At 43.4% G+C, this 19381-nt stretch overlaps 1 long non-coding RNA gene across 3 annotated transcripts in view; it reads left to right on the top strand.

Moving 5' to 3' along the window:
• Window positions 1-18767, top strand: part of LOC144246565 (uncharacterized) — a 538094-nt gene extending 519327 nt beyond the window's left edge. For all 3 annotated transcript variants that reach the window (XR_014956250.1, XR_014956249.1, XR_014956251.1), the window contains 2 exons: window positions 8747-8893; window positions 8998-18767. This is a non-coding gene — a long non-coding RNA (uncharacterized LOC144246565). The remainder of the gene's footprint in view (window positions 1-8746; window positions 8894-8997) is intronic.
• Window positions 18768-19381: the final 614 nt, after the last annotated feature.

The raw sequence follows: 19381 nt of genomic DNA, 5'->3' as shown, positions 1-19381 counted from the left end.
TGAGTGTCTGTGAGACACCACTCTGGTGCCTGAGAATGCTGCACAAAAGCTGGGCTTTAACATTATCTCTCATGTTGACTACTTCTTAAATTTTTTAGTATCCTGTAAGCAAGACTTGAAAAGAGAGATCAGGAGGAACAACTTTGGGCAGGCTCCTCAGAAGGGGAGTGCAGAATGTGGGAGCACTTGTTGCTGCCCTTAGGATTAAAGAACTCATTAAAAGCTGGCAGGGAAAAAGCAGATAGCTTTCCCAGTTTAAAAAAAAAAAATCAAAAATAAAAATAACAAAAGAGGATTAGGAAATAAAGCTGGAGTGGTGTAATAAACAGATTTCAAAAGCATAAACTTTAATAAGATTATTTTAAGTGCTCTGTGTGAAAACACAAGGGTGGCCAGCAGAGGAGTGTTTATGTGTTGGGGAGTGAGTGGAGAGAGAGAGAAATGAGAAATTAAGATCATCTTCTCTGTGTAACTCTCATTGCCTTTCATCTTTAACATCCAGCTTTTCCATAATGTATGAGTACCCACTGGATACTTTTAAAATATCCTGTATTATGTCCCTATTAGAAAAAGGATAAACTTGTACTATAAATCCACTGAAATAAACATAAAATCTCAAAACCACCATCAAAAACTATAGAAAAAGAGGGAGCTGCAGCCTTCTGTCTCACTGCAGTGACCACCACTGGGCAGCACAAGCACAGTGATTCTGAGGTCTCCTGGTTGCATTGTCCTAGCTTGAAAATAAGACAGAGAAATGTTAATGAAGGACATTTCTGTGCTAGAAGGTTATTATTTGCCTAAATTAGTGACCTTATAACAAGAGAGAATTACTAGAAACATATCTTGCATATCTCAGTGAGATTGGGATGGGGCTTCTGCCTGTGGCAGAGCACTCAGAGCTGATAGCTCGAAATGGGGAAGGATCATTTAATGATCCCTTTCTCCTTAGAACAGGCCTGGAGGAAAGGGAGAGCATCTCAAAACCCTGGTGATTGCTCACCTCTTAAGGAAGGTCACTGAGCCCTGTGCTCACTTTAATTGAGCTTTAATGTTGTGGTGGCTGAAATAAAGCTCAGCTTGTGTGCCAGGGCACAGAGACAAATATAATGAGATAGAACTCAAGCTTTGGGGTTTTCTATGTGGAGTAATTTGTCCGCACAATGAGTTGGGATGGCACAGGTTTCATTTCTGCCACCAGTGCCACCTAACAGTTTCCTCTGCATGCAGAGTTTCCTTTTGATTCTTGGTATCTTCTTCAGCTGAGTGGGGGAAAACTAGAGAAAAGGTGCTGGTAGGCTTCTGTGTAGAAATTCAGTGCTTTGTGTGCTCTTTCATCTGTTCTTTAAACATTGGTGGCTCCAGTGAGTTAAAGCAGAAGTGTGAAAATGTGTAGGGTTTCACAGGCTGCTGCATGTCCCTCTCTTGCCATAAGATCAGAGTTTGATGGAACAGTCCTCCTCAGTCTTTTTAGAGCTGGACAGCAAAAAGGAAAATGGTGCAAAACTCAGGTTTTGGCCAAAGCTGTATTGCCTGTAAGAGGGCAGGTGTCACCAAGATACTACTTGGTCTTTTTCCTCAGTGTCTTCAGAGCAGCCAATTCCTGAAGCTTTACTGCCAATAGAATTCCCCTTGTAGGAATTTAAGAAGAGATTGTGGATGCCTTATCCCTGGAAGTGTCCAAGGCCAGATTGGATGGGGTTTGGAGCAACTTGGGATAGTGGAAGGTGTCCCTGCCCATGCTAGGGGGTGGACTTAGATGATCCTTAATGTCCCTTCTTACCCAAACCTGTGATTCAGTGATTCTGTGAACTGCAGTGATATCCCAGTTTTTTTTCTCCTCCTTTCCATTTACACCTTTCTTTCTGAGATATTTCACATTAAAAACTATTTGGCCATGCAAGAGGCTCTTCTGCCTTTCCAGCTTGAGACCAGCAATGCTTGGGCATCATTTAGCCTGTGTTCAGTGCTGCTGAAACTACAGCTGGAATTAAGTCTTTCACAAATTTCTTTAGTAACTCTTACTGAATGTTGGGGAAAGTGGCAGAGTGAAATTGGACAAGTTCAGAAGAGCTCCTTCAGCCCATATTATGTCTTTGTTCTTATGAAATAGCTATTAGAGCTGATGTGTTGACAGCTGTTGAGCTGAACTTGCTGGTAATTAGACATCTCTGCTCTAGTGGTGCCCCAAAACACACAAGGAGCTTCATTCCTTTTAGCAAATTATAGGAAAGGCAGCTTTTGGTGATTGCCAATTACCCTGGGCTCTTTGAGGTGTAATTATGTGACATTTCTGACTCATTGTTACATCTCATAGTAGAGATGATGGATAAAAAAGTGGAAAGAGAAAAAGTGCTTACTACAGACTGTGGCAACACAAGATCACCTACAATTTTCAGGCTGCTGTCTGAGGCTGTAATGCAGCTTTTATTTCCCCCCCTCCTTGAAGTCTGGGACTGCCTTTCTTATCTGCAGTGCCTTGCTCATTGATTTGAAAGGTGTCCTGAGTAACACCTGTGTGACCATACTGAATTCAGTCCTCCACCACTAGAACCATCTGCATCCACTTGCTAGCAAGATCAAAAAAATGCTTTTTATTGCTTTAAGCAGCAGCTAAATGGATTTTGTTAGTTGTTACAGCATCTTACACAGCCAGCTAGTCCCACTCCTAGCTAACCTCAGGCCATTCTCATGCTCGGAGTTGCTCAGGAAAAAGCCAGCAGGATTTTCTCTCTCACCCATCCACCTTTCCAGTGTGAGGGGTGTCCTTTCTCATGGCTCTACTCCTGTGTTTTATACCTGTGAGATATGTTGTTTTATTTCTGCTCAAATCTGTGTTTCAGAATTTGGTGACTGGCAATTAACTGCAGAGATTTTTACCAGATTAAACACCCAGATTTCAGCCAAGATCACTCAGCTAAATAGTCCTCAAACCAGTGTCAAGAAAGTGGCAAACCCACTCCAGCCCTCCCTGAGTGAGCTCCTTGGAATCAAATTTTGGTCCAGTACCTGGCAGACTGGTACCCAAATAATAAGCAGAGCAAGAGATGTTATTCTTGGAGAGAAATAAAACTCAGGTTCCTGGACAGCAGTGCATCACCAGCACAGCTGAGCAGTGTGTCTCTAGTGCAGCCCCTTGCAGCCTTAGCCATTAACTGGGGGATGGTGGAGGCAGGAAGGATTTTAGGACCATGGCAGGAAATCTCCTTTTTTGTTTCACTGAGATCATGTTGATACCAAATTATTTTATTTCACTTTGACACAGCACAGTCTAAAGGAAGATTTTAGGAATGCTTTTACATGGGCAAACAGGCAGAAAATTTCTGAGGAAACAACTCATAGAGAAAGTAATTTCTGTTCAGACAGTGTCTATAAAGTCATTGCATAATTAGCTGGATTAGTCTCCCAGGTTTGTTTTATTTCCTTACAGGAAGATAAATTGTCTAGTTATGCCACGAGGAGCCCCTCATAACTCACATTAGCCAGGAAAGGCTTTAATTTCCCTCCTGGCTCCCTTAATGTTCTCTGTCCTGCTTCGTTCCCACCTTACAGCCCAGCCATTATTTCCCAGAACTCTCCTCAGCCTGGTGTCCTCACTCACTTGCTTTGCTCTTGGCTCCTTTTCTGTGGCAGCAGCCCCTGCAAAGGCTCAGCAGTCCTGCTCCAGCAGCCAGGAGGGCTGGGGGCTCCCACCCTTGCAAGTGCCTGGCTCATCCAATGGAGGCAGGAATGGGAGCAGGATTGAGTGTGTTGTGCAAATGCCCGAGCTGGGCTCCCCCAGCTCTACCCTGCTCATTAAATATCAGAGTAAACAGATGGCACTCATTTCACCAGGAGTGACAAAGGAGACAGCTGTAATATTACAATATTTTCAAACCACTTTTTGCATTCCACTCATTCTTCTTTTTAGCTTTTGTCAGTATTAACGTTTAATTGCAACCAATTAGGTAGCTCCTCTCTTGTGTTTCTTTTCCTGGCACTTTCTAAACCCTTGATTGTTTAGAAATTAAATATTTGTTCTCCTGGGGAGGTTATGAACTTAGGAACAGTGTCAAAAAATCAATTATAATTTTTCATCCTTAACATGACTTAAACATTGAAGGCCAACCACAGCTTTCAGCTGTCAGATTTATCTGCCCTCTACATTCAGGGTGGCACTGGAGACACTGACTTCCACATTCAAATTAGAGGAGCCAGCACTTAAAATTTGCTTCTTTGGATCCTTTTGAGGTTTAGAACTAGATAATATTTTAAGTCCCTCCCTGTGACATTCACATTCTCTGGACAGAGAGACATAATTCTGTCTCTCAGGAGAAGCACAGAGAGAAGAAGATAAAACAATCTTTATCTCTGCTCCTTTGTTTTCCCCATGTGGAATGTGGTGTGGGGATTGTTTACCTGCAGCCATTGCTGGGCTGGATTCTGGAGAAGGTTGTTTGGGTTCAGTGACCAGCTGGATCCAGCTGTGTCTGGGACTCTTAGCAGAGAGTCACAGGTTTGAGTTAGATAGGTAAGTAAGAAGTGTGTAGAATAGTATAGTATCTCTTTAAATAGTATATTAATGTCATATAATATAGTTTAAATAAAGCTATCCTTCAGCCTTCTGATCTGGAGCCAGACATCATCATTCCTTCCCTGAATCCGGGGTTTGCTGCTTTTTACTGTACCTCCCAACCCAAACAATTCTGTGATTCTATGGGTCTGTGTTGGGCTAAATAATTAAGAGAGGACCTGAGTTACTTGCTGTCCAGCCAGCATAAAATCTGGATTTCAAAAGTGCCAGTTCTAGAATGGGAAGGGTAAATGATATTTACCATTTTCCTAATAGCTGCCTTTTAGTGTTTCCCCACACTCATTCACAGCTCAGCATGCTCCAGTTAGTGCTGAGGGAAGTGTAATGACAAACTGGTTGTTATTAGATTCTTTCTTGATGATGCTTCCTTGGTATCAGTACAGCAGCAACAGGGACAAATCTGGCTCAGTGGGAGAGAGAAGGAAAATTGCTTTACCCAGAGCATGTCTGTGGTAATGCAGAATTCAAAGGTCTGGGGAAGTATTTCTCTTCCTCCTTTTGTCAAGGTAAAAATGTTTCTCTTTATTTGTGATGCTTTGGTTAAATCATGCGTGCATTAACATTTATCTTCTCCATTTATTTACACAAAACAGGCTGCAGCTCACTGTTCAATACATTCAGGCTTTTTGTGTCACAACCTGAGTTCTTGCTGGGCTTTTGTCAGGAAGACATTTTGCAGCACGTGGCAAAACCACAGATCCCACACAGCCAGAGCTTTTGTATCACCTAAATGGCCCAAATTGTTTTGTGTCTTTTTTTTTTTTGTATGATGAGTTTGCCTTTTAGCAGCTAAAGACACAACCCCTGCTCAATCTTCCCTGCAAAGCCAGAGTCCAGGGGCAATAATGCTCACAAGCCTGGGACCAAGCCTTCTTAGAAGGCTTTTACAAAACTGTTTCAACACCTCACTATTGCATAAGGATCCCAGGAAAACTTCTTCTCACTTTTCCAACATGACTGTTTTTTTAATCCATCAGAGGAAAAGTATGATTGACATCATATGAGAGAAAGCCTTGTGTGTGCATCTCCAGTGTGTGACAGCTCATCTATCTGACTTCAGTTTGAATTGCTGCTCAGATTGCTCCATGTTTTGTCCTCATTGAAAACAATCTTGCTGGTTAGAATAAAGCACATTTCTTTAAACACCACTTCATTTTAGCATAGGGAATAACTGAAAATACTTCCACTTTTTATCACATTCAGAGTTTATTTCATGTTGTTTTTCTCATGTAGGTGGTTAAGGGTGGGTTATATTCTTTTAATGGGTATATAATTATATAATTGCATTCTGAAATGATGCACTGGCAGTCATTTCTTCTACTTCAAGTACAGCAAGGAGCAGGATCTGTGCTAAGCCACAGGAAGTCAAAAAGGGGACTTCTGTAGGGCATTTAGTTCTACAGAACAAAGCAATTGGTGATGTATTTTACCCAGTACACAGTTGCTGCAGAAAGGTTTCTCTCCTCATAAAGGGAAATGCTTTTCATTGGTGTGAAATCTGGGGAGAGCAGAGTGAAGGGAAAAGGTTGGTAACTGAGGAGAGGGGAGAAACAGTAAATAGGAGTGAGGGGAGGAAATGAGATAATAGGGGAAGCCTCAGTCACAAAGAGCTTGGGTTGAGCAGGATCAGAGGCTGGGCCAGGCTTTGGGGGCTGCCTGTTCAGGGGAGCAGCTCAGTGCCCCAGCTCCCCTTGCCTGTGCTGAGCCAAGGATGTCACACAGACACCTCCAAGGATCATCAGCACAGGCTACAGAACCAGCCCCAAGGGGAGCAGGGGAGGGAATGAATCTCACCTTCCAAGCAGGTAATGCAGTGCAGGTTTGGTTTACCCTGGCCTCTTTGAGCAGCTATCAAATGCATAAGATTTATTATTTTTTGTTATTTTCTGTAAGCAGCAAGATATTTTTGTGAAAGAAATGGAAAAGACCTCTCTGCAAGCAATTTTTTTTTTTAATGTTGTGACATCATTTTAAAAAACGTTGTGTTCTCATGGTTTGTTTTCTACAAAAACAAAAAATAGCAAGTCACAGCACTTGGCAACTCCTGGCTGTCAGGGTTTGGTGACGCCAGCAGGAGCTGCAGCAGATGGAGAGTTGCAAACATTCTGGAAGCTTGGATGGATAGATTTGCTGGAGCTTGAGAAAGCAGCGCTGCAAAATCGCTCCTACGTCCTCAAGTGTGAGCTTTCTTAATAAATAACACTTTCAGGGGAAAAGAAGTCGGGATGTGACAGTGCTTTTGGGAGCAAGCCAGCTCCCTCCCTATCCAGCAAGCTGCTCTGTGGAGTGTGGCTCTCTGAGAAGCAGATGCAAAGGCAGCAGAAAAAGTCAGCTTGCTTACAGGGAAGGGAAGTGTCACTGCAGGCCCCCAGCTGGGCAACAATTAGCATTGACTCCATGATTGCAGAAGGCTGATCAATTGCTTTATTATATCATCCTATACTATAGTATTCTATACTTATTAAGAAACTCAGTAACCCTTACAGGTGGTCTGATACAGCTTTGACCTAATTGGTCAATCAATCCAAACACCATCCAGTGTCCAATTAAGAAATCACCCTTTGGTAAACAAATCACTATGACACATTCCACATGTGCACAACAGCAGGTGCAACAAGTGGAGACAAGAATTGTTTCTCATTCCTTTCTCTGATCTTCCCACAGCCTTCCTTGGGAAAGTCTGTGCCTGCTCTCTGTGCCCAGAGAGCTGCTGCCACAGGGAAGGAGGGTGTTTGCTTGTTCTCTTGCTTTGGGAATCATAATCATCATAGAAATGTGGAGTTTGGAGCTGAGTAAGCATCAGGAATGACAAACCTGAGGATGTGCAAGCAGAGGCACCAGCAGAGTCAAGAAATGTGTGTTTTTTTCCCCTTTAATACCAATGCCACGTGCTGGTGAATTCAGGGCTACCACAGAGGGCTCGCTGTACCAACGCTTGTCAAGGTGCAACCACAGACCCCTGGTGCCTCAGATGGATGGCACTGAGGGGTGACATGGATATTGGTGAATTACCATGTGAAAGCCTCAGAAGTCTCCAGAAACCACTCCTGTTTAAGGTGTTCCTCTAGTGCCATCCTGACTTCCTGGAAAGGTGACTATCACCTCTGTGAGATCAGAAGCACTGTGAATGTGTCACAGAGAGCAGAATGAGGAGGTTGCTGTTACTTTACCAAAAACACCCAAAAAATGCAGGATTTACAGACAATTCTCTCTGGAGAGACATGTCTGAGCATGAAACATGACTCTACTCTGTAGACCCATAAAGAGCAACACCCCAAATCCTAGGTGATTTTTGGAGCTGCTGAGGGTGTCTTGCTGGTCTGGAATGGGACAAGATGCAGGACTAAGGGAGATGGACAGGTCAGTCCACTGGATCTGCAGCATTCCTTCCTCCATCCCAAGGAAGCACAGAGGTCCCCCATTCCTGGAGTTTGGTAGTAGAAACAATGAGCAGAAAGTGCTGAGACCCAACCAAGCTGGGAATCCATGAGATCCACACTGGACTGATTGTCAGTGGCTGATGGCCAGAGAAATTCTCTAATATATGCATGAGAACTAGGCTGGCTGTCTCCTGTGCTGTGCAGCCTCCTGGTTCATCTTTTCAGGAACACAAATCAGTGAAAAGACAATGTGAAAAAATTAGAGGAAGGTAAATCAGAGCTGAGAAATACATAATTTTTCAGTAATACCATGGTGGACATGACAGAAGCCCTTAAAATTCCATCATTAATGAAGCTTTTCTCCCACATGCGGGCTCTTTGTTTCTCCGTGTCTAGAACAGGTGGTTTTCAAATGCAGCAAAATTTGTCTCCCTCTTTCCTCCATATCCTAATTTCCTCACCCAGCAGGGTTCTGACTCCGTGAGGAAAATGGAATTCCTTGTGCTGCTTACCCAGCCAGCAGCCACAGAGGCTGTGTGAGGATACACAGAATCAGCCACTCAGTGCTTTCTCTATCAGGGTCCAGTCATAGTAATTTATTTATTTTTATGTGTAATTTTGGTGTTATTGCCCAAAACTTGGAGTTGAAATTCAACTGGATAGAAGAAATACTTGCATCATCATTATTAATGGCAATTATTGCTGCTTATGCAAAGTTGCTGTTTGTTTTCTGTTAGAAAATTTCTGCATGGTGTTGTCATAAAACCAAGCCACGATCCCATGTGTGTTTCAGTTCCCACAGGCACCAGTGACAATGGGCAAAGCTCTGCTGCTTGGGTGCTCCTGTTCCTGGAGCCACTCTGGAAAAGAGAATTTGCAGAGAGCCAAGGAACCAGACCCAGGAGCTGGGGAGAGCCAGGAATAATCCTCCTTTTGTAAGGTTAGTTTTGTCATGGGGCAGGGAATGCCAGCCCTGCCTAGTCCCTCTGGGGGGAATATGGACATTTAGTGAGTACCGTTCTCATTTATTTTCATTTTCTCCAGATGTATTGATGGGAGTCTTGCTACTGACCTATTCCATCAATCTGTATTGCAGAGAAGAAGAAATTGTTATGTGCTTTAAAGAAGCCTGCATATAGAACCAAGATCTATGTACGTATATAATGTACACATGCTGCCTTTTCATCCACTTGGAAAGATTAGTGCCTTTTTACCGAAGGAAATAAAGGGTTAGGCATGATCTGTCATGAGCTGCTGTGGGTGAATGGGATTGTGGTCCTCCTGTGGAGGAGCAGTGAAAAACTTGACAGCTCATTATTACAGATTTGTGCTGAGCACTGGCCAGGGTGGGGAGGGCTTGATTGGATCTTGAAGCAGAAACGCTGCAGGTGAGCTGGCTTGATGTGTCAGAATTATGCTGCCAGGACCTGTGGATTCTTTGGGCTGTTCTCTGCAGTTCTAAACTCCTTAAAGGGTGCCAGTGAAAGGCAGAGTGCTGGGGGAGGGCTGTGCTGTGACTCACCATGAGAAACACTTGGATTAGTGACCTGGGGGAGGCCAGGAAGTGAATGTTGTGAGTGACAACAAACTGGAAGGGTTTTGCATCCTTTGACAATACAAACTGGAAGAGTTTTGCATCCTTTGACAATCCAAACTGGAAGGGTTTTGCATCCTTTGACAATCCAAACTGGAGGGGTTTTGCATCCTTTGGCAATCCAAACTGGAGGGGTTTTGCATCCTTTGGCAATCCAAACTGGAGGGGTTGCATTCTTCAACCCCATCCTTGAACTGGAGGGGTTTTGCATCCTTGAAGGTTCTCAGGAGCTGAGTGATGAAGCCCTGAGCAGCCTGCTCTTGCCTCAGAGGTGGCCTCACCTCGAGCAGGAGCTTGGACTGGCTCCGATCCTCTTGTCACCTGTGTCTCCAGGTGCAGAGCTCCTTCCTTTTTCAAAAGCCACCACAGATTTCAGCTGCTCTCCCAGGGGCTGGTGCTCTTGTAAGAAGAGTAACAGAGTGACCTTTGGTGCTGAAATTGGGAGTGAGAGGTAAAGAAGGAGCCCTGAAGGCTTTGTTTGTCTGACACGGGACACCAAGGCACAGCATTTGCAAAGGGAGGCACCCCAGGAGAACAATTGGAACCCAAAATATGCCTGGGTCCTTGACAGGCACCTTTCACACTCTCATCCGAAGCTGACATGGCTAAAATGGCATTTTTATTCTGGCCAGATTTATGTTCCCACAGTCAGAAGCTTTTCTTAGAGAAGTTTCTGCTTCCTGCCCTGTGAGGTCTGTAGCTGAATTTCTGATGCACAGTGCCCCAAGCCCCTTCATGGTGCAAGATTGTGAAGAGCTTTAGAGAAAATTATCACAGCCTTGCTCTTGAGGGTTTCAAAGACAGGGTTTGAGAAGCAGCAGGACCGAGACAGCAGGAGGAATGAGTCAGATTGAGCACAGCAACATTTGATAGGGCATTTGTTGTCCAGGGCAGGGAAGGGAGCTGGGGAAGGGGCTGGAGCCCCAGGAGTGGCTGAGGGAGCTGGGAAGGGGCTCAGCCTGGAGAAAAGTTGTCCCCTATGACTGGGTAGAATTTTATGTCACCTGAAGGATTTGCTCTCCATGACTTTTCTGTGCTGCTTTCTGCTGTGCTGTTAATGTGTCTGCCCTGCCCTTGGGATGAGGGGACAGAGCACATGTTCCATATAAACACTGATTCCAAATATTTTGGGTGGAAATGGACTTTAGGCTCATCTGGTTCCACCTCCCCTGCTCAGGGCAGGGACACCTTCCACCATCTCAGGCAGCTTCAAGCAGACCTTGGCTTAATGGAGTTTTAAAGAATTTGAGTTTCTCGCTTATATTGAAATTTCATTTACATCTTAAAGGACTGTGCGTGCATCGGCGCTGTGTGTTCATGCATGGACAGAACAGACCAAGAGAACTTTTGGGAGATGCCCTCTTTATTTATTTTGTATTCCATCCTAATGAGCAATTATCTGATTTTTCTCTTGTTCAGTACTTTATCTGTCTCATATAGAGGATGGTGGCTGCTTTTAAAATGTAACAAATTCACAAGCAATTAGGGCAAAGACTTATCAATGAAAACAATGTTTTCCTCGGCTAAAAATGAGTTACAGCGCAACCCAAAAACCACCAGAGAGTGGAAAGTGTTGAGAGCATGAGTTTTGAACGCTTTTCTCTGAACTATTATAAAATCTGATTTATTTCAACTGCTGAGTGTGGCAGGACTGTCTGCAAGTGGCAGAACTGCAAGCAAAAGGAGCTTCTAAAAATGCTGATTTTAGGTGCAGGCAGTAATTAGGAGAAGAGTGAACTCTTGGGCAGAAAACAAAAGCCTGGCACATCCATCATTTCACACCTCTTTGGTGAGGTGCTAATGAGATCTGAACAGTACACAGGTCTGGATGTGGCCCCTGCACTCAGTCAGACAAACACTTCAGGAGTGTTTATACAGTGGCTGCTTTGATTGTCTGCAATACAAGTTACTCCTTTAATAATGCAGCTTCGTGTTTATTGTGCTGGAGAGCAAACCTGCTCCTGCATGCAGAATCTTCCCTCTCGCTGCCTCTCCTGCCAGCAGGCCAACTTACCTGGAGCTGCTACAGCACCACCCACCTGCTGTGGGCTGTGGAGCTGTTTTCTTAATTGCAACAAAATCATTTACGCCAAATAATGCCACATTACAACAGCATAATTTAATTTGCAGCTGTTCATTATATTTCCATTACCCTTCAGCTCTGGCACCGTCCCAGGGAAGGACCCAGGAGGAGAAGGTGAGACACTTTCCTGGAGGGATAAAATTGCACTCCACACAGCCCAGTGCCAGGTTTTCCCGTGGCAGAATTCTGGCATGATTACATTCCTTGCATTTCACTTGTGTCATGCTGAAAAAATAATACTAGTGAGGGTTTTCTTCCTAGACTTTCAAATCAAGATTACAGTCTCTTGCTATTTTAACTCAATCATGTTCTATTATCAAAAATAAGGTGTTTTAAGATGCATTACACATGTTGTTTACGTTTGAACATTGGAGCTTTTATCTTAAAACCTGTACTGAATTGTGCCTACGTTAATAGATGCCAAGGCTAGAGGAAGTTCAGGCTGCCTCACAATTATTCTCTAATGAGCACAGTAACGAAACTTGTGAGCATTTGGCTTTTTGTAGTAGTTTGAATTTAATGTATGTGGTTTAAGACATTTACTCCATTATGACTTAAGGTATCAGCAAGCAGAATACAGTGTATTAACCATTCTACTGTTTGTCTGGAAGTATTTATAGTAAACTTTTACAATTAATCATAAGCAGACATTGTAAAAACAAAAAATCTGATTTATTGCCAAGCTCATAAATGTCAAGTGTACTGTTATGCAGGCTTTGTATTACTTCAATTGCAACTTTAAAGAACGTTTTAAGTGATTGGAAAAAGGAAGTTTATTAAAGGCCCAGCAGGTCTTCTCTGCACTCTGCTGTTATTAATGTAAATCATTGCATCGTGTGTGAGAGAAACAACATGGCAGGAGAAGTTTTTAATCAGGTTTTCCTCTGTGACTACCAATACATCCAGGAAGAACTTAAACCACAGAGCACTGTGTTTCCTCTGGTAAACAAAAGCAAGGAGATTTCAGAAGAGAGAAAGAAGAGTGCAAACCAACCAGGGTGACTTTAAGTGCTGAAGTTTTATTTGGGTCACAGCTTAAGCAGCCTGTGAAGTTTGTAAGGAAATTTAACTCTCTCACCTCTTTGCCAGTGTCTGCAGCTGGGTTTATCTTCAGTCCAAGATGCTGTGCCTGAGGCAGAGTTGATTTGTGTGCCTTTCTTGGGCAGCACTATTTCATCCCATTAGCCACCAACCCAGGGGAAAATCTGCTGGGAAAGTGAAATCATTTTGGGGCATGAGCTGAACTTGGATAGGTGCTGTTCCTGCTGCCAGGGTGGGTGCACACCTGGGGGGTCTCAAACACAGCCACAGCAGGGAAGGTCCTGACTCTGCCTCAGCTTCTCCCTGGTTCATTTTATGTTTGATTATGTGTGGGTGAGGGCTGGGGTCTGCTTTGCAAACTGCTTGGACACCGGTGGGTTAAAAATGTCACCAAATCAAAGGACATTGGTTTCTTGTGAGTATGAGCTTAATGAAGTGATACAGAAAAGAGCAGAAAGAAGGGAACAAATTTTCCTGGGTTTTTTGTGGCTGTGACTTAAACAGTCATAGGATAGAGAATAGCTCCTCTCTGGATATTTTGAAAACATCTCTGAAACTGTCTAACTCCAGTTGTCTCAGAGTTGTGTACAGAGGATCCTCTTTTATAGTCAAGTATGAGTTGAGGAGTCCTTGAGGTTGGTTTTAGTCCAGCTGTTGCATGAAAGAGAAAGTAAGGCAAGAACGTAAGCTAAGACAGATAGCTAAGGAAGAAAAAAAGAAATATCTAGAAGAAAGACAAAGCTATAATATCATAGAACGTTTAGTGTTGGAAGGGGTCTTAGAGACCATCCAGTCCCACCTCCTGCCATGGCAGGGACACTTTCCACTGTCCCAGGCTGCTCCAAGCCCTGTCCAGCCTGGCCTTGGGCACTGCCAGGGATCCAGGGGCTCTGGGCACCCTGTGCCAGGGCCTGCCCACCCTCTAACTTCTCCCTAAAATCCCCTCTATCTACTCTTACTCTCTTTCATGTGTTTGATGCCTGTGTTTGTGTGTGTTATTCTGCTTTGGAAAGCTCCTGATGGTTTGCATTGGAGCATAAAGCAGAGTAAATCTTCATTGACTGAGAAGTTTTATCACTGAGAGGTGCTGGCTAACCCTGAGAAGTGTTTACTCCTGGGCAGTGCAGGGAACTCAAATTAGTGTGAGCAGGACACATTTAAAAAATACACAATTCAGAGCACTCTTTCCACTGATTAACACATTAGGAAAAGCTTCTCTTGGCTCAGGGAAGTGAAATGGCTATTTCACAGAGATTTTGCCTGTTGCAGAAAAAATTCTGGCAAATGATACATGCATTAGCTTCTGATGTTGCCATGAGGGGTGTGCAAGTGATGCCTGACTTCTGCACACCAGGGAGCTCCTCCTACTTGTTACAGTTACATATTATAATATTGGCTTTTTGCAAATATTAAAATGGATGCTATATGTATAAAGTTAAAGTAACTTTGCTATGAAGATACAGCTTTTATTTTTGTTGTTAATTAAGCTTAGACATAGTAGTGAAATAGCTGATATGTTTGTGCTAAAATGCCTGCTTGGATGGGAGAACATCCAATGAACATATGATGAAGATCCCTGCTATTGATATATCAATTATCAGCATGCACTGTCAGTAGAAAGTATGGGCCAAAGCCCAAAAACTGGAGGTGATAAGAATGGACTAAAACCACAACTGAGGATTACACATGCTCTGAAAAGACAGACCGAGGAGGAGCCATGCTAAACAATTCTTGGAACATGTAAACTAGTTTGGGAAAAAGTTTTAATATGCATAATTATTTATAAATATGCAACAGCCTGATGCAGTAGAAATGGTACTTAAAGGGTGTTTCCAAAATAGCGGGTGGAATGCCAAACACCCAGCTGTTAAACTCTTTGCTTTATTGTCTTTATCTCCTCTTGTCCTTTATTAAACTTTTACATTTTTACAGAGAGTGAACCTTGCTTTTCACACACTCACAGCAGCTCCAGGGTCTCACCAAATGTGTGTCTGGCAGAGCAAGCCTAGCCTCAGCCAAGAGGCTCTCACCCTTTCCCAAGCACACACAGAGCACTGCTTGAACAGCAGCACTGCCCGAGACCTAAATCTAACCAGTCCTGTGGATCAGATCCATTCCTGGGACACCACCTGGTTGTTCCTGTAATTGGTGAATGCCCTTTGCAGAGTCTGACTTGCCTTGGAGTGATGCTGGATCAGCAGCAGGGATTTGATTGTGGCTTTCAGCAGGGCCAGCCCACATCCAGCTCACTGGCCTGTACAATCAGGGTTTAATCTCCAAATGGAAAGGTATGAACACGTTTGGTTTTTGCCTGAAAAAAATAATGTCTGCAAAATTATGCCTTTTAAAGGTGATATTTGGAAGATTTAATTGCTACTCTGAAATGAAGTCATAGAATGGTTGAGGTTGGAAGGGACCCTGAATATCACCTAGTTCCAAATTCCCCTGCCAAGGCTGCAGCTCCAGCCCTTCCCTCTCCAATTTCTGCTCCTACAGGGAAATACACCTCAGCTGAATTGTCTCTTGTGGTGAGAGGGTTTGAAATGGCTGACTGGACCCAAGCTGGGACAACATTTGGCTTTCAGTCCCTCAGAAAGCCTGCAACATTTCATTCAGCATCTGCTTTCCTGAGCACTGACCTCAGCTTCGGCGTGGGGTTGGAGAGGGGATGTCACACCCAGCCCAAGCTGGCTGCCAGGTCCCTCCTGCCTCCTCCCTGCACAGCCAAATTACCCACAAAACCAGGAGACAGCTGGGATATAGAACTGGAGAAAATAGCTCTGGTTGTCTGAGGTGCTATGCAATATTTGTCACCTGTGGATAAGCAGCAATCAACAAAACTCACAATAAGCTGTAAGTGCTCTAAATGTCATAATGAGCTCAGGCACTGAAATCTGAATGCCATTTGTGTTGCCCTTTGATAATAATTTGTGATTGCCACTCAAGGAGGCAATCATGTATCCAGCACGGCTCAAAATGAGATGCACAACCCTGGCTTTCCATTCCAGCCTGAGCTGCTGTGAAGTGCACTAAAAGCATCTTTGCCTGCACTTGTGTTCACGTGTTTCACACCCATGTCATGTACTGCAAGAGAAAGGAGTCTTAAATAACAATTTATTTGGGGGAAAGGGGTTTAGATTACAGGTATTCTTTGCAGAACATTACACATAATGTTCTAGCTCATAAAATATATGCTAGGATGCTAACAACATCTGGTCCCTTTCCTGCTCTTCCTCATATATTTGGAAGATCCTGCTAATCCAGCTCTTTTATGTTAAATACCTTTCTGGGAGTTGTTTTATTCTTTTTTTTTTTTTTCCTTTTTTTACGTATTTATTGCCGACTGTTGAAGCATTTTGGTTTCATTTTCATACTGTAACACTTTTTGTTTGCCTTCTACCTCTAGACAGAATTTTTTTTTTAATATTTTATCTTCAGAATTTCATGAAAGGATGCCCAGCTGTGAGACTCCTTTTCATTGCTTTTTCTCCCCGTGTTTAAATGCCAGTTTAATCACAAATGTATTGTAAAACCGTGTTTAATGCATTGCAAAACCCCTTTTGATATGCTGTACTTCAGTACCTGTTTTGGTGTGCTTGTGCAGGGCTGTGCTCAGTGCTGCAGAATGAGGAGGCTGTGAACAGCAAGGGGCTGCCCAAGCAACAGCAGAAAATTTGGCAAGGCTAAAGCATCTCCAGACAAGCTGCAGGGAATGTGGGATTGTGCCATTTATGTGGTGGCACTGACAGGTCAGTGTGGGCATCTGTCCCCCTGTCAGGGGCGAGCCTTTGGGACCCTGCTTCACCTGAAGGACAAAAGGAAATATCAGCAGAAAGGTAAATCCCACCTGATGCTGAAATCAGGGAGTGAGGAAGGTGATTCTGAATCCCTGAGTGTGAGGAATTCCTCTCCCAGAAGGAGGGCAGACAGTGAGCATTTCCTCTGCTCATGGCAGTGATCTGTGCCCTGACACGTGGCAGAAAATGTCCCAGAAGGATCTGGAGACACAATAGGAGCTGGGCTCCAGAGGAGTGACACCTCTACTCTTTGCATTTGGGCAAGAAGGCTTGGTAGCTCATTCCAACCATCTCAAAAAGTCCACTCCTATCTTTGAAATAACACCTTTGCTCACCATATTTCACAGCTGCTCATTTTTAGGAGGACTGAGTTTAGATATTTTAATACAGATTTTTGCCTAAAGTGCAGTGACTGCACCACATATGCAGCAGAAAAATAAATCCTCTGTGAAAATAAAACTGTAATCTTTGAGACAGAAATTTCTTCCCAGTTCCTGCGTGGAGCAACCCTCACGTCACACTTTCTGGATTTTGCAAACAGCCTTAGAAAAACACCTGTGTTCAGCAAGGGTGTATAAAACATGCATCAAATCTTGTAATTATAAGTCACATACATCTGAACATTTGCTGTGATTGCTCTTAAATATCTTGTATATATTTCCTGAAATTTGAGACGTGGCTCAGCAAGCCAGATAAATGTAGAAAATACAGCTTGGGTAGTAAATATGATCATTTTCTAATGAACTTTGTGGGCTTTGCAACCAGAGAGACTAAATAAACTCCAGAGAGACTAAATAAAGTGATTCCACCTGGTACTGGAAGAGAAGGATGCTGCACTCAGGAGCTCCTGAAAGTGAGCTTGGAACTGCTTTTGTCCAGAGGCTTGGAAAATATGAGATTCACAGAAGATACACCAAGTATCTTTTATTAAACCAAGTGATGCATTGTAGCTGGAAAAAGTCGATGAGATTTGGGTTGTGCTGTCTCTTAAACAGATAAAACACAAGGCAACCTCAAGAAGAAAGAGAAAAAATAGCTAGAAAAAGGTTAACTAACTCTTGGAATAGAAGGAAGCTGTTAGCGGGGGAAGAGGTGATGAATTGTCTCTTTCAGTAAAGTGGAATAGAGAGGTGTCATTAGGGGCTAAAGAGAGAAGTTTTGTACTATTAGAAACCTTAGTCCATGTTAATCAGATTTTCAAATAATGTATTCCTGTATGGAAAAAATAATTTTAAAAACCCCCAACCTTTGAAAGAGTTTCTAGGAATGAGGAATCAAAGTATGAGAGAAATAGCCCCAGCACACTTAGCACATCCCTGGGAATGGAAATACTGAAGGAGTTAGAGCAGAAACTCAAATATTTGCCTTTCATATGCCATACAAATGTACCTTTTATGTATTTTAAAGGGGTTATTAGCTTAATCTATTGTTTTAAAGAAAACGTGCTGTGAAGACTCAGGATTACAGGGAGCATCCATCCCAGAAGAAAATATTACTGAGGGAAATAAATACTTTTAAAAATAATAACAGCAACCATTTGCTTTTCCCCCTCAATACTGCCATGCTGTGTAATAACATTGGGTCTTCCTAGCACCTGGGAAGGAGAGGGGAAGCACAGCAGGGACACCTCCCACTATCACAAATTGCCTCAAATTCCATCCAGCCTGGCCTTGGGCACTGCCAGGGATCCAGGGGCAGCCACAGCTGCTCTGAGCCCTGCCCTCCCAGGGAACAATTCCTAATTCCCAATATCCCATCCATCCCTGCCCTCTGGCACTGGGAGCCATTCCCTGTGTGCTGTCCCTCCATCCCTTGTCCCCAGTCCCTCTCCAGCTCTCCTGGAGCCCCTTTGGGCTCTGAGCTCTCCCTGGAGCTTCTCCTCTCCAGGGGAGCACCCCCAGCTCTCCCAGCCTGGCCCCAGCCCTGGAGCAGCTCCTGTCCCTGCTGTGGTCCAGCCCCACCAGTGCCTGTTTCTGCCTCGCCACCAGCTGTGACAAATCACTGCAGTTTGGAATTGGTTATCTGGGCTTGGGGTTGGATTGATCACTGACTGTGGGGCTGCTGTGCAGCTGCTCTGATCAGCCCCAAGAAATACAGCTTGCTAGAGTGCATACCTTGGAGGATTTTTACCCCAAAAACCTTAATTTAGTCACCAAGCAAGTAACACATGGCTGGTAAGTAAAAAAGTAAAAATTATGATTTACAGTGCACTGTCCAATAGTCTCAGTGGTCTCAAGTTGCACCAGGAAAGGGTCAGTTTTGATATTAGGCAAAATTTCTTCACTGAAAGAGTGAACCCCCCCCACCCCCAAACTAAAAGGTAAAAAACCATCAAACCAATAATCTCTCTTAATTTCTATCAATCATCCTGTCAATCAGCATTTAGTTTTTCACTGTGGAATCCTTTTCTCCTTCCCTCTTAGATTTTAAATTAATTTGTCTCTACACAGAGAAGCCCTTTTTTTGTCTTATTTTTTTTTTCCTGTTAAGAGAAATACAGCAGTTATAGGAATTGTCTTTTATTTGGTTTGATGTAATTCTGCTGGAGGCTGGAGTTATGAATTATCAAATATTTAGTCTGAACCAACTGGAGAAGAAGTCTGAGATATATTCGGAAGAGTTAATTGTGTTTTCACTGTTGGTCTCAAATCCAGGCCTCTGTCTGGGACATCCTGGGACCTGGTGCTCTAAAATACCTGGATGTCAGAGATCCTTAATGTTTTACTTTTTTTTTTCCCAGTTTTCTTCTTCTTTCCAGTCTGGATTTGAATCTACAGCAAACACTGCAATGGGGTAATTGAAATAAACTATTGAAATGTCTCACTGTGTCTTCTCCATGGAAACTTTTACATTTCTGGCTGTGCTTCTAAAATGGTGAATGGTGCTTTGGTACTGAGTTTTAAGATACAGAGC

This window comes from Lonchura striata, chromosome 6 (assembly GCF_050655825.1).
Source record: "Lonchura striata isolate lonStrDom1 chromosome 6, ASM5065582v1, whole genome shotgun sequence".
Taxonomy (NCBI): domain Eukaryota; kingdom Metazoa; phylum Chordata; class Aves; order Passeriformes; family Estrildidae; genus Lonchura; species Lonchura striata.
Note: the sequence above shows the minus strand (reverse complement) of the source record. Positions and strands in the feature narration are given on the sequence as shown.